Here is a 12,143-nt window from a genome sequence, read left to right on the forward strand (position 1 = left end):
AAAGGTTGCCATTGGGTTAGTAAAGCTTGTCATTGGGTCAGTAAAGGTTGCCAATCGGTCAGTAAAGGCTGTCATTCGGTCAGTAAAAGTTGTCATTTGGTCAGTAAAGGCTGTCATTCGGTCAGTAAAGGTTGGATGTCATTCGGTCAGTAAAGGTTGGATGTCATTCGGTCAGTAAAGGCTGTCATTCGGTCAGTAAAGGCTGTCATTCGGTCAGTAAAGGTTGTCATTCGGTCAGTAGAGGCTGTTATTCGGTCAGTAAAGGCTGTCATTTGGTCAGTAAAGGTTGTCATTCGGTCAGTAAAGGTTGGATGTCATTCGTCAGTAAAGGCTGTCATTTGGTCAGTAAAGGCTGTCATTCGGTCAGTAAAGGTTGTCATTCGGTCAGTAAAGGTTGTCATTCGATCAGTAGAGGCTGTCATTTGGTCAGTAAAGGTTGTCATTCGGTCAGTAAAGGCTGTTATTATTTGGTCAGTAAAGGCTGTCATTTGGTCAGTAAAGGCTGTCCTTCGGTCAGTAAAGGTTGTCATTTGGTCAGTAAACGTTGTCATTGGGTCAGTAAAGGCTGTCATTTGGTCAGTAAAGGTTGTTATCCGGTCAATAAAGGCTGTCATTTGGTCAAGAAAGGCTGTCATTCGGTCAGTAAAGGTTGTCATTTGGTCAGTAAAGGTTGTCATTTGGTCAGTAAAGGTTGTCAATCGGTAAGTAAAGGTTGTCATTTGGTCAGTTAAGGTTGTCATTCTGTCAGTAAAGGTTGTTATTCGGTCAGTAAATGTTGTCATTCGATCAGTAAAGGCTGTCATTTGGTCAGTAAAGGTTGTCATTCGGTCAGTAAAGGTTGTCATTTGGTCAGTAAAGGTTGTTATCCGGTCAGTAAAGGCTGTCATTTGGTCAGTAAAGGTTGTCATTCAGTCAGTAAAGATTGTTATTCGGTCAGTAAAGGTTGTCATTCAGTCAGTAAAGATTGTTATTCGGTCAGTAAAGGTTGTCATTTGGTCAGTTAAGGTTGTCATTCTGTCAGAAAAGGTTGTCATTTGGGAAGTAAAGATGGTCATTTGGGAAGTAAAGGTTGTCATTTGGTCAGTAAAGGTTGTCATTTGGGAAGTAAATGTTGTCATTTGGTCAGTAAAGGTTGTCATTTGGTCAGTAGAGCTTGTTAATTGGGCAGAAAAGGCTGTAGTTCAGTTAGTAGTGGCTGTTAATTGGTCAGTAAAGGCTATCATTTGGTCAGTCAAGTTGTTATTCGGCCGTCTATAAATGCCACCAAGTAAAATAGACTTACAACTCGATGGAGTTAATTCAATCCACAAAATGTCAAGAAAATGGTCCTCTAGGTCAAGTCTACAACTAAAAACGAAGACCACAAGACCACCCTCATTCCTCGTTTTAACAGTCCCGCCTACATTAAAGCCATTAATATGGAAATCATTGTCACGGTATGACAATTTAGGGAAGGTTTCACATGCAAAAAATAAGTTGACTATTAAAGGGCGGTAGTCGTGCCACGCATGCGCATTATATATGTTAACTTGATGTACGATAAACTCCCAGCATGCATTGGGGTAAACATCCGGTTGACCTTTCATGTAGTAAACTGCGCATGTGCAGTACTTTGAGTCTCATGCTCCGTGTGTTTTCTGGAGCTGTGCAGTCTGTATTTCTGTGAACGGGATTCTAATAAAGATGATACGTTTACCGATATTGCTGAGTTCGTACTTTATTAAATGGTAGCAGAGCACGGTTGACAAGATGTCACAGAGTACGAGCTACAAGAATCCTCCGAAGCTAGGAGTGGAGGCCGTGTATGAAACATGGAAAAACGAAATTGCCGTGTGGCGTTTGGTAACCGACTTAGACAAGAAGAAACAAGCATTGGCCGTTACGCTGTCTTTGTCGGATCAAGCAAGGGCGAAGGCGCTCGAAATAGATGTGACTGAACTGAATTCGGATACAGGTATGGATGTTCTGATTCAGGCATTGGATTCATTGTTCAAAAAAGAACTGTCGACTTGGTGTATGAGACGTATTCTAATTTTGACTCGTACCTGAAGTTGCCCGAATGATGGCGGACTTCATCATAGAATATGAACGTCGATATAATCAGTCGACGAAATATGGTATGACTCTTCCTGATGCGGTTTTGGCTTTCAAATTGTTGGACAGTGCCGATTTATCCAAAAAGGAAAGGCAGCTTGTTTTGACCGCAGCATCGGACTTGAAATTTGCGACGATGAAGTCAGCTTTGAAGCGTATTTTTGCCGAAAGTCACGTGACGAATGGCGGCAATTCGAGCCAAGATGCGCCCGGAATAACCGTTAGAAATGAGTCGGCTTTCATAACAGAGATTTAATACTGATACTAGACGAATGGTTCGTCCACCTCAACGTTATGGAAATCCTGGAAATGCTAATGCCCCTAAAGGTACGAATCCCTTGGACAAATTTGGTAGACGTACAAAATGTGTGATATGCCAGTCAGTTTTTCACTGGGCCAAGGACTGTCAACATAGATCCGATCCATCTGTTGTAAATATGTCATCACATGATTCTGAGCCCGAAGTATGTAATTTGACATTATTAACCAAAGAAGAGAAATCCATCAATGAAATTTTCATGACTGAATCTTTTGGATGTGCAGTTATAGATACTGCCTGTACTCGGACAGTATGTGGTAGACGATGGTTTGACAACTATATGAATGGTTTAGATGATAAGCAAAAATTGATGGTTAATACAGCTCCAAGCAACAAAATGTTCAAGTTTGGAGATGGTGCTCAAATTAGGTCTACAATCAATGCAATACTGCCAGTCAAGATAGGTGAAACGTCATGCAGAATTGACACAGAGGTAGTGGAAACAGATATCCCTCTACTGCTTAGTAAGACTTCACTGAAGCGGGCAGGTACAGTACTTGATTTAGCAAATGATGAAGCTGAAATGTTCAGGCACCCAGTAAAGCTACATTTCACATCTAGTGGGCACTACTGTGTAGATTTACAGAGTCGAAATATTCATTTGAACAGAAAAGTAATCCTGAAGAGGAAATTCTTATTATTGATGAGAACACTAGTAAAGTAGATCATGAGAAGATATTAACTAAACTACATAGTCAGTTTGGACATGCTTCAGCTGATCGCCTTAAGAAGCTGTTAGAAAGTGCAGGCACACATGACACAGAAGTTTTTCGGACATTAACAAAAGTCGTTGACAACTGTACAATATGTCAGAAATATAAGAAACCTGTACCCAAGCCAGCAGTGGGCTTTCCGCTTGCCACGGATTTTAATGATACCATCGCGGTTGATCTTCATGAGTTGGACAAAAACTTGTGGTATTTGCATATCATGGATGAATTCACTCGGTTTAGTGCCGGAGCCATAATGACGAGCAAGCAGTCTTCTGTATTTGTTGATAAGTTTATACAGAAATGGATCAGTATCCATGGTTCACCCAAAAAACTGTATAGTGATAATGGTGGTGAATTTAATAGTGCTGAAGTTCAGGATATGTGTGAGAACTTTAATATTGAACAGAGAACCACTGCAGCATATTCTCCATGGAGTAATGGATGCCTTGAAAGACACAATCAGACACTAACTGAGATTGTAAGAAAAGTCAAAGCAGAGAAAAAGTGTAGCTGGGAGACAGCTCTGAACTGGGCCTTATTCGCTAAGAACAGCCTTACTAACATCCATGGATATAGTTCTTATCAACTTCTCTATGGAAAAAATCCTAACATGCCATCAGTTCTGGTAGACAAACCACCAGCTTTAGAAGGTACTACCATGAGTAATATAGTTGGTAGTCATATTGCTTCAATGTATGCTGCTAGGCGATCGTTTACTGAGTCAGAATGCTCAGAGAGAATAAGAAGAGCTTTAAGAAAGCAAATTCGTCCATTGATGGAGACTTGTCAACTGGGAGACAAAATATACTACAGGCGTCCTGATAGCCCTGAATGGAAGGGTCCTGCTACTGTCATAGGACAGGATGGTACTGTAGTTTTTGCACGACATGGTGGTATGTTGGTCAGAGTGCATCAATGTAGACTCAGAAAAACAAGCCAACCAGAGACTGTTACAAGAGAAACTAACAGTAACCATGACAGATCTCAGCAGTCAAAAAGTGTTAGTGAAGAACCTACGGAAATTCAGCATGATACATCTATAGAATTAGAGACTGAAAACAGAGAGACAGGAGAGATTCAACAAGATATGTCTGGAGACCAAGAAAATGATAACGGAGAGACTGGGTTAGGTATTAGAAATTTGGCAGATATTTCAAAAATTAAACCAGGAAATACAGTTAAGTATACTAATAGACAAACTGGTGATACACTTACAGCCAAAGTTATTAGTAGAGCTGGCAAAGTACATGGCAAAAACAGAAACTGGTATAATTTGGAATATAATGAGCCTGATGAGTTAGATGGCATAAGCCAGTCAGTAGATTTAAGTAGAGTTGATAATCTTGAGATTCTAGAAACTCCTCCAGTTGATGTAAACATTCCTGATGAAAGTGTCTTGCTGTTAGAGGACATTTCAATGACTGAGGCAAAATTGACAGAGCTAGACAGTTGGAAACAAAACAATGTGTACAAAGAGGTACCAGATGAAGGACAGAAATGTATATCTACGAGATGGGTATGCACCTTAAAAGCTACGGGTGATAGTATAAAACCCAAGGCAAGATTAGTAGCTAGGGGGTTTGAGGAGATAGATAATGATCAAATTCAGAAAGATTCACCCACATGTAGCAAAGAGTCAATGAGACTTATTTTGGCTATCATGACTCAGAATAGATGGAAACCTCGATCCATGGACATTAAAACTGCTTTCTTACAGGGTAAAGAAATAGAAAGGGATGTTTTCATACGTCCACCTAGGGAGGCAGATTGTCCAAACAAATTATGGCATCTGTAAAAGTGTGTATATTGGTTGGGGGATGCTTCTCTCCACTGGTATTATCAAGTGAAAGCTGTTATGATTGAGACTGGAGCGCAGATGTCCAAAGTAGACCCTGTCGGGAACCGTGTGCAAATGTAAGCTCCACCCATCAACACCTCCTACTTATTGTGTTAATTATATGTCACTCATTTAAGTTTACTCATTAATATTCATAGTGTTATTGTTATATAAGCATTGTACATTGTACTTGAATTTGAGTGCTTCGTTAGAATAAAGTGTTGTGATAACCAACTCCACTTCACGCCTTTGTTGGCCATTCTCTTCTCTCAACGGACCCTATCTCAAGTGCGTAAGCACAAGTCTGGCGAAGGACCGTTCTCAGTTGTAGAGGTATTATCTCTGGAACTTGTTGAACGAGTCGTCATCCGTTGTAGAAATCCTTCGAATTTTACCACGTATTCGTTCATCTTAATAGCATAGTCATCTGATTCCTCAAGTTCCTTGTCGAAATCATCGTCTTCGGTTTCGTTTAGTATTTCTTCGTCCAATAGTTTGAGATTTTCTAGTTTTGAAGTCATACTCCCAATTGTCGCTTTCAACTTGTCAATCGTGCTTTGTTGTACTGGAGTGTCGGATGCGACGATATCTTCAGCCCTTTGAATAAGTTTAGTCATTTGACTGCGGTGGCCCCCTCTACATCGCTTGTTTCTCTCAATAGACATCCTGGTCTCGGCACCAACAATGTGCTTACGCACTTGAGATAGGGTCCGTTGAGAGAAGAGAATGGCCAACAAAGGCGTGAAGTGGAGTTGGTTATCACAACACTTTATTCTAACGAAGCACTCAAATTCAAGTACAATGTACAATGCTTATATAACAATAACACTATGAATATTAATGAGTAAACTTAAATGAGTGACATATAATTAACACAATAAGTAGGAGGTGTTGATGGGTGGAGCTTACATTTGCACACGGTTCCCGACAGACCCTGCTGTATTTTATTGGGTAGATGATAGTGGGAACTTAATTGGTGTATTAGCTTGTCATGTAGATGATTTTATGTGGGCTGGTGATTCTAAGTTTGAGGAATCAGTGATTAGTCAAATTCGTTTACGTTTCTGTATTGGAAAGGAAGATACCGTAGTAATGCTTTTAAATATGTCGGGATTGGGTTGGTGAGTGAAAAGGGCCAGATTTATCTTGAACAAAGTGATTATGCCAACAACCTGATTCCTATTCCGATAGCCAGAGCCAGAGCGTTAGAAACAGAATCACCACTGACTGAAAATGAGAAGGACTTACTGAGATCTAAAGTAGGACAGATACTGTGGATAGCACGTCAAAGTCGCCCAGATGTACTGTTTGATGCATGTAACTTGGCCACCAGCATAAAAAATGGTCAGGTTAGAGATTTGTTATGTGCTAACAAAGTAATTAGAAAACTTAAATCTGATAGTGTACCCCTTAAGTTTCAGCATTTGGGTGATGGTGAATTGTCCTTGGTAGTTTTCAGTGATGCCTTACTGGGTAATCTTCCTGATGGCGCAGTGTTCTCCCCAGGCCTTTCAAGCACTGCGGGCCCGCGTCGCTTAGACAAACAGCCGCGTCGCTTTTGTTTCGCCCGCGATCTTTGAAATCCTGCCCGCGATGCTTATTTACGTTGTATTGTTTACAAGTGTCAGCTTCGTCTAGCACATCTTTAAAACAATAACATGTATTGATCGAAAGGTAATCCCGCCTTTGTACATAGTTAGCCTTACAAAAACAGTGATAAAAACGGAAGTCTACAAGAAGTTACCAAGTCTATCAAGGATGCGGAGCTGGCAAACCCAAAATACTAGGGTAGTAATAATTTGCCCATTGTGTCGGGATGGTCTATCCCGAGTTGCTGCACTGCGGTTAATTGTGTTTTTACTATTTCATCGCCAGTGACACTAATTAGAGGGGAGGCAAGGGGGGTAGCTGGTACGGTTTTACGGGAAATAAAAAGGGCTTTTCACAATTTACGAAGAAAAAAAAGACGTTTTTACAGTTTACAGTGTTAACAAATGGAACATTGAATGGTCCGAAGAGCTCTCCGACTCAAATTCTCCGCCATTGCTGCGCCATGTGAAGAGACGCATGCGCATATTACCCTCGTAATGCTCTTCATTCGGTTAGAGGGCCTTTTACGTCTTGTAGTGAATTGTGTCATCTAGTCGTTTTACAGTTTCTAAAATGTAATTTCCCTGGATTATTCTTTACGATTTTTTATTTGGATGTGAATTTTTGTACGTACGAGAAAAATGACACATTTTTACAGTGTACGAAAAAAAGATTTGATTGATTACGTTGTACGTCTAGCCTGTGATTACAGAATTACGGAATTTATTTTTTCTATTTACGTTGTACGAACAAAAAAATATTGCAATTACGTTGAACGAAAATAACCCTTGCCCCCCCTCTAATTACCAAGAATTAAAAAAACAAATAAAATTAAGTCGCATTGGAAAGAAAACTGTAAATAAATCGGAGTAAAAATTATTCAACTGCAGACGAGATGGACGAGGAAAAAACGAACCCTGACCTCTAGAAATACCTCATTCATAGTGCGTCATTACCGAGGAACGCCACCCTAAGGCGACGTAACACATGTAGTGACATCACAACCGATGCCTGCTGGGTTACAACGGAGATTCTGATTGAGGTAAAAAAGATGGCGGCGCAGAGTGCACGTTTTTTCGCGATGTATAAAAACAACATTTTGTTGGCGATTTTGATGTAATTTCTAAGTTAATCATCAATGAATCGTTTTAATTAAGCAAACATTCTAAGTTTGTGTATTTTTAAACAAAAAAGTCAGGAACCGATGATCGCAACAGCAGCGGTGAATACCCGTTCAACGCAATGCCGTCAACTGACAATGTTATGTGGGGAGATTCATTTCAATTATTGATCTTTTATTCATAACCATGTTTTCTTCGTATTTCATTTTTTGCATGTAATGCTATGAGAAACTAGCACACCCAGTTGTAATTTGGCCAATATATGTTCCGAACGTCGGAGTAAACACCGTATTCGTAATCGGGCAATGAGAACGCCTCCCGCCCTACAAATTGTTACTTGACGCGCTATTGGCAATTGGCAACATTGTATGTTTTTGCGCTCGTTTTGAGCAGTTGCTTTCCAGTTGTTTACGAGTTAACATCTGTATTACGTTGTTGTTGAAGAATAAACGAGATTGAGTTCCAGTTACATGACGTGTCCGTTTCAGTGTTCACTTCCGTGACTGAGAAGACCCGAACCTCCCCTTCCCCCACATGTTACGTGTAGCGTCACACAAATAATAGACAGATCAATGAAAAATCGCTGACTTTAGTTTTGAAATGCCGTTGTAGAAAAAAATGTCATTATTGATTTATTAATTTCTTCATATTTTGATAACCCGCAATCTTGCAGATTTTACAAATTTAACAAACAAATCCCCCCCCTCCCCCGTATGTACTGGCAGTAACACTGGCACTAAAACTGACTGTACTTGTACACAAAATAATGACGAACCAGTTACCTCCACGGATAAACAATATATTCACGACTGGCTATAAGTATTTCCATTTCTTTCCTATTCTATTTCAAACGTTATTTGACTTGATGCACACATAAAACACAATGAATTTAAATGATATAAAATATATGAGATATGTATCTCTTCTTTATTGCAGTTATGTTTGTTGGGGAAACTAATTATTATGCAAACAAAATTATGCAAATAAAATGTATTGTTATGTAAATTAGCCGCGATGCTTGGCTTAGAGTCTGGGGAGAACACTGTGGCGGTAGTCAAGGAGGATATTTTATTTTTCTCATGGGGGAAACTGGAAAATTCTCACCGATTTGTTGGAATTCAAAGAAGATTCGCCGGGTAGTGCGTAGCACTTTAGCTGGGGAAACACTTGCCATGGCCGATGGCATCGATTCTGCAATGTTCATTTCAACTTTGTATTTAGAACTGACAGGTAGTGATAGTAGATATACCAAGTTGCCACTTGTTTGTGTAACTGATTGTAAGTCTTTGTATGAAGTTGTTAAATCCACTAAACTAGTCAGTGAAAAACGACTACGTATAGAGGTTAGTGGTATTAGGGAACTGATTGAGAGCAATCAGATTAAAGAGTTCATATGGTCTGAAAGTAAAAATCAACTTGCAGACTGCCTCACTAAGAGAGGTGCTTCTCCGCTGGTGTTATTGAAGGTATTCAAGAGGGGATTTTGGACATTTACTAAATTCTGTGATTTTGATCTTGTTAGATATTTGTCACTGTGAATTTATGTTCTAAACCTTTTGCTATACTACTATTTAGTTTGTAAAATTGCTTCTTTAACAAAACAAAAAAATATAGAGGAGATTGTTAACTTGATGTACGATAAACTCCCAGCATGCGTTGGGGGTAAACATCCGGTTGACCTTTCATGTAGTGAACTGCGCATGTGCAGTACTTTGAGTCTCATGCTCCGTGTGTTTTCTGGAGCTGTGCAGTCTGTATTTCTGTGAACGGGATTCTAATAAAGATGATACCGTTTACCGATATTGCTGAGTTCGTACTTTATTAATATATGGGTCACATATAAACAAAGATGGCGACTTTGACTGTTGCGCAGATCAACGAGTACAAACTGAGACCTTACAAAGCTTTAATTAGATATTTTTTAGGTGATTGGAAGGTATCAAACTAGTCATTGGCGGTATTTAGTGCAAGGAGCACCTAGGTCAAAACTCACACTTGTGATTCCCATTCGAAGAGTGCATTGGATTGTGGGAAAATCCATGTTTATCAACACATATTACACACATGCGTAGTGCGACGACCACCGCCCTTTAATAAAACAAACCTTTCTGAAGATTTAAATCACTCGCAAAATTGTGATTGTTTAAAACACTGAACTTGAAAAACTCTTGAAGAACTGAAGTGGTTGGAAACGATTGTCTCATCCTGGCCGGATACCGAATAGTTACATAATAGTACTTCAGCTTCCAGCATCAAATACCTGTCACAGGAACTGTATGGCCTGCCTCAATTGTAACATCTTACATCGCTACTATTGTGCTGCTGTCTATCCAACCCAAATACCTAGCAGTCAGATCAACAAAATCAACATTTTAACTCAAAAATTCAATTCCTGTGTCCTTCCATCGTTGATTTGAACCATGATCAAATATATATGTGAAGAAATCAACGCCCACCACCCCCTCGCTGTACATGGGATCAGTTGGATCGCAATCAAGTCGACCAGAGCCTGTGGCTAGTAAAAATATAACTAAGTGATGTGAATGTCTAGAAACTATTGTTTTGATTATAATTAGCATGTCTTAAAAATACTACTACTGAAACACTGCATGGCAAAAAAGTTAAAGAGGATAATTCAAAGAAAATAAAAATTATAATAAAAAGATCAACATTTTAACTCAAAAATTCAATTCCTGTGTCATTACACTATTACAAACGATGATCAAATATATATACGTGAAGAAATCAACACGCACCATCCCCTCCCTGTCCAATGAATAGTGATTTCTCTCATGTATGTTTTGTAGGCCAAACCACTTTGTTGACATCTACCTCTGTAAACCAACACTACACTGTGATACTGGATATTATCGTTTTACTTACACTATACTCTGTGTAAAGATCAGTTCATGTAGTTCATTTTCAAACTGGTTTATTTTTTTGGTAATTGTGCAAAAATTTTTGGGTGTTCTGCGTGAATTTGAAAAATGTGTGAAAACTAAACAGATTAAAAATGTAAAAAAAACAAAAAACAAGTCATTGAAAATGACACAGTCCCCGTTAAGTTCTCTTTGTGCTCGTCATATTAAAGCGGAGGGGTTGTCGCGAGCGTGTCCTTGAAACTTGAGTTCCAAGTGGCGTATACAACAGATTGTTTATTTACATCAAAACACGTGTTTCGTGTCATAGTAATATGGCCAAAATAAAAACAGCCGTTATTCAGCCATCTTTGATCTGATTATGAAACACACTGATATGTATGATGTATGTGCCAAATACGAATGAAAATGGTACATAAATTGTGGAAATATAGTAGTAAGGCCAAAAAGTCAGATGGCTGTCAATCGGCCATCCTTGACCAGATTTTGAAACAAATTGTCCAAAATACAACATTTTCAAAAAACAAGATGGCTGCCAGTCGGCCATTTTGAATCGAATCGCTAAACCACTGCATGTGCATATGTCCCACATAAGGTACTAGGCACATGCAAAGAATGAACGGAATCGGTCCACAGGATTCTGAAATATGACGTTGGATAGACTGACGCAGGGACAGACGGACACACGGACGGACGGTCGGACGGACAGACTCAGGAACTCATGGACGGTCGGGGACATGTATCCTAACATGTATGATCTATGTAGTAAATTTGAATGAAAACTGACAAAGCATGTCCAAAATACGACATTTTCAAAAAACAAGATGGCTGCCAGTCAGCCATCTTTGATCCAATTGTGAAATAAATCATCATGGACATGTATCCTAACATGTATAATCTATGTACCAAGTTTGAATGAAAACTGACAAAGCATGTCCAAAATACAACATTTTCAAAAAACAAGATGGCTGTCAGTCGGCCATTTTGAATCGAATCGCTAAACCACTGCATGTGCATATGTCCCACATAAGGTACTAGGCACATGCAAAGAATGAACGGAATCGGTCCACAGGATTCTGAAATATGACGTTGGATAGACTGACGCACGGACAGACGGACACACGGACGGTCGGACGGACAGACTCAGGAACTCACGGACGGTCGGGACATGTATCCTAACATGTATGATCTATGTACTAAATTTGAATGAAAACTGACAAAGCATGTCCAAAATACGACATTTTCAAAAAACAAGATGGCTGCCAGTCGGCCATTTTGAATCGAATCGCTAAACCACTGCATGTGCATATGTCCCACATAAAGTACTAGGCACATGCAAAGAATGTACGGAATCGGTCCAAGGGACTCTGAGATATGACTCCGGACGGACGCACGGACGCACGGACACACGAACGCACGGACGGACGGTGACCGAATTATAAGTCCCCGTTTTCGGACTTCGTCCGAACGGGGACTAAAAATCCACTGGCAGAAGTAGTTGGATTTCAGCAAGCAGATAGAATTGGCAGATTGAATATCTTTAATTTCTTAATTACCACACAATCTTCTGGATTTATTTACAGCCAAGTA

This window comes from Saccoglossus kowalevskii, chromosome 6 (assembly GCF_978046115.1).
Source record: "Saccoglossus kowalevskii chromosome 6, keSacKowa6.1, whole genome shotgun sequence".
Classification (NCBI taxonomy): Eukaryota; Metazoa; Hemichordata; class Enteropneusta; family Harrimaniidae; genus Saccoglossus; species Saccoglossus kowalevskii.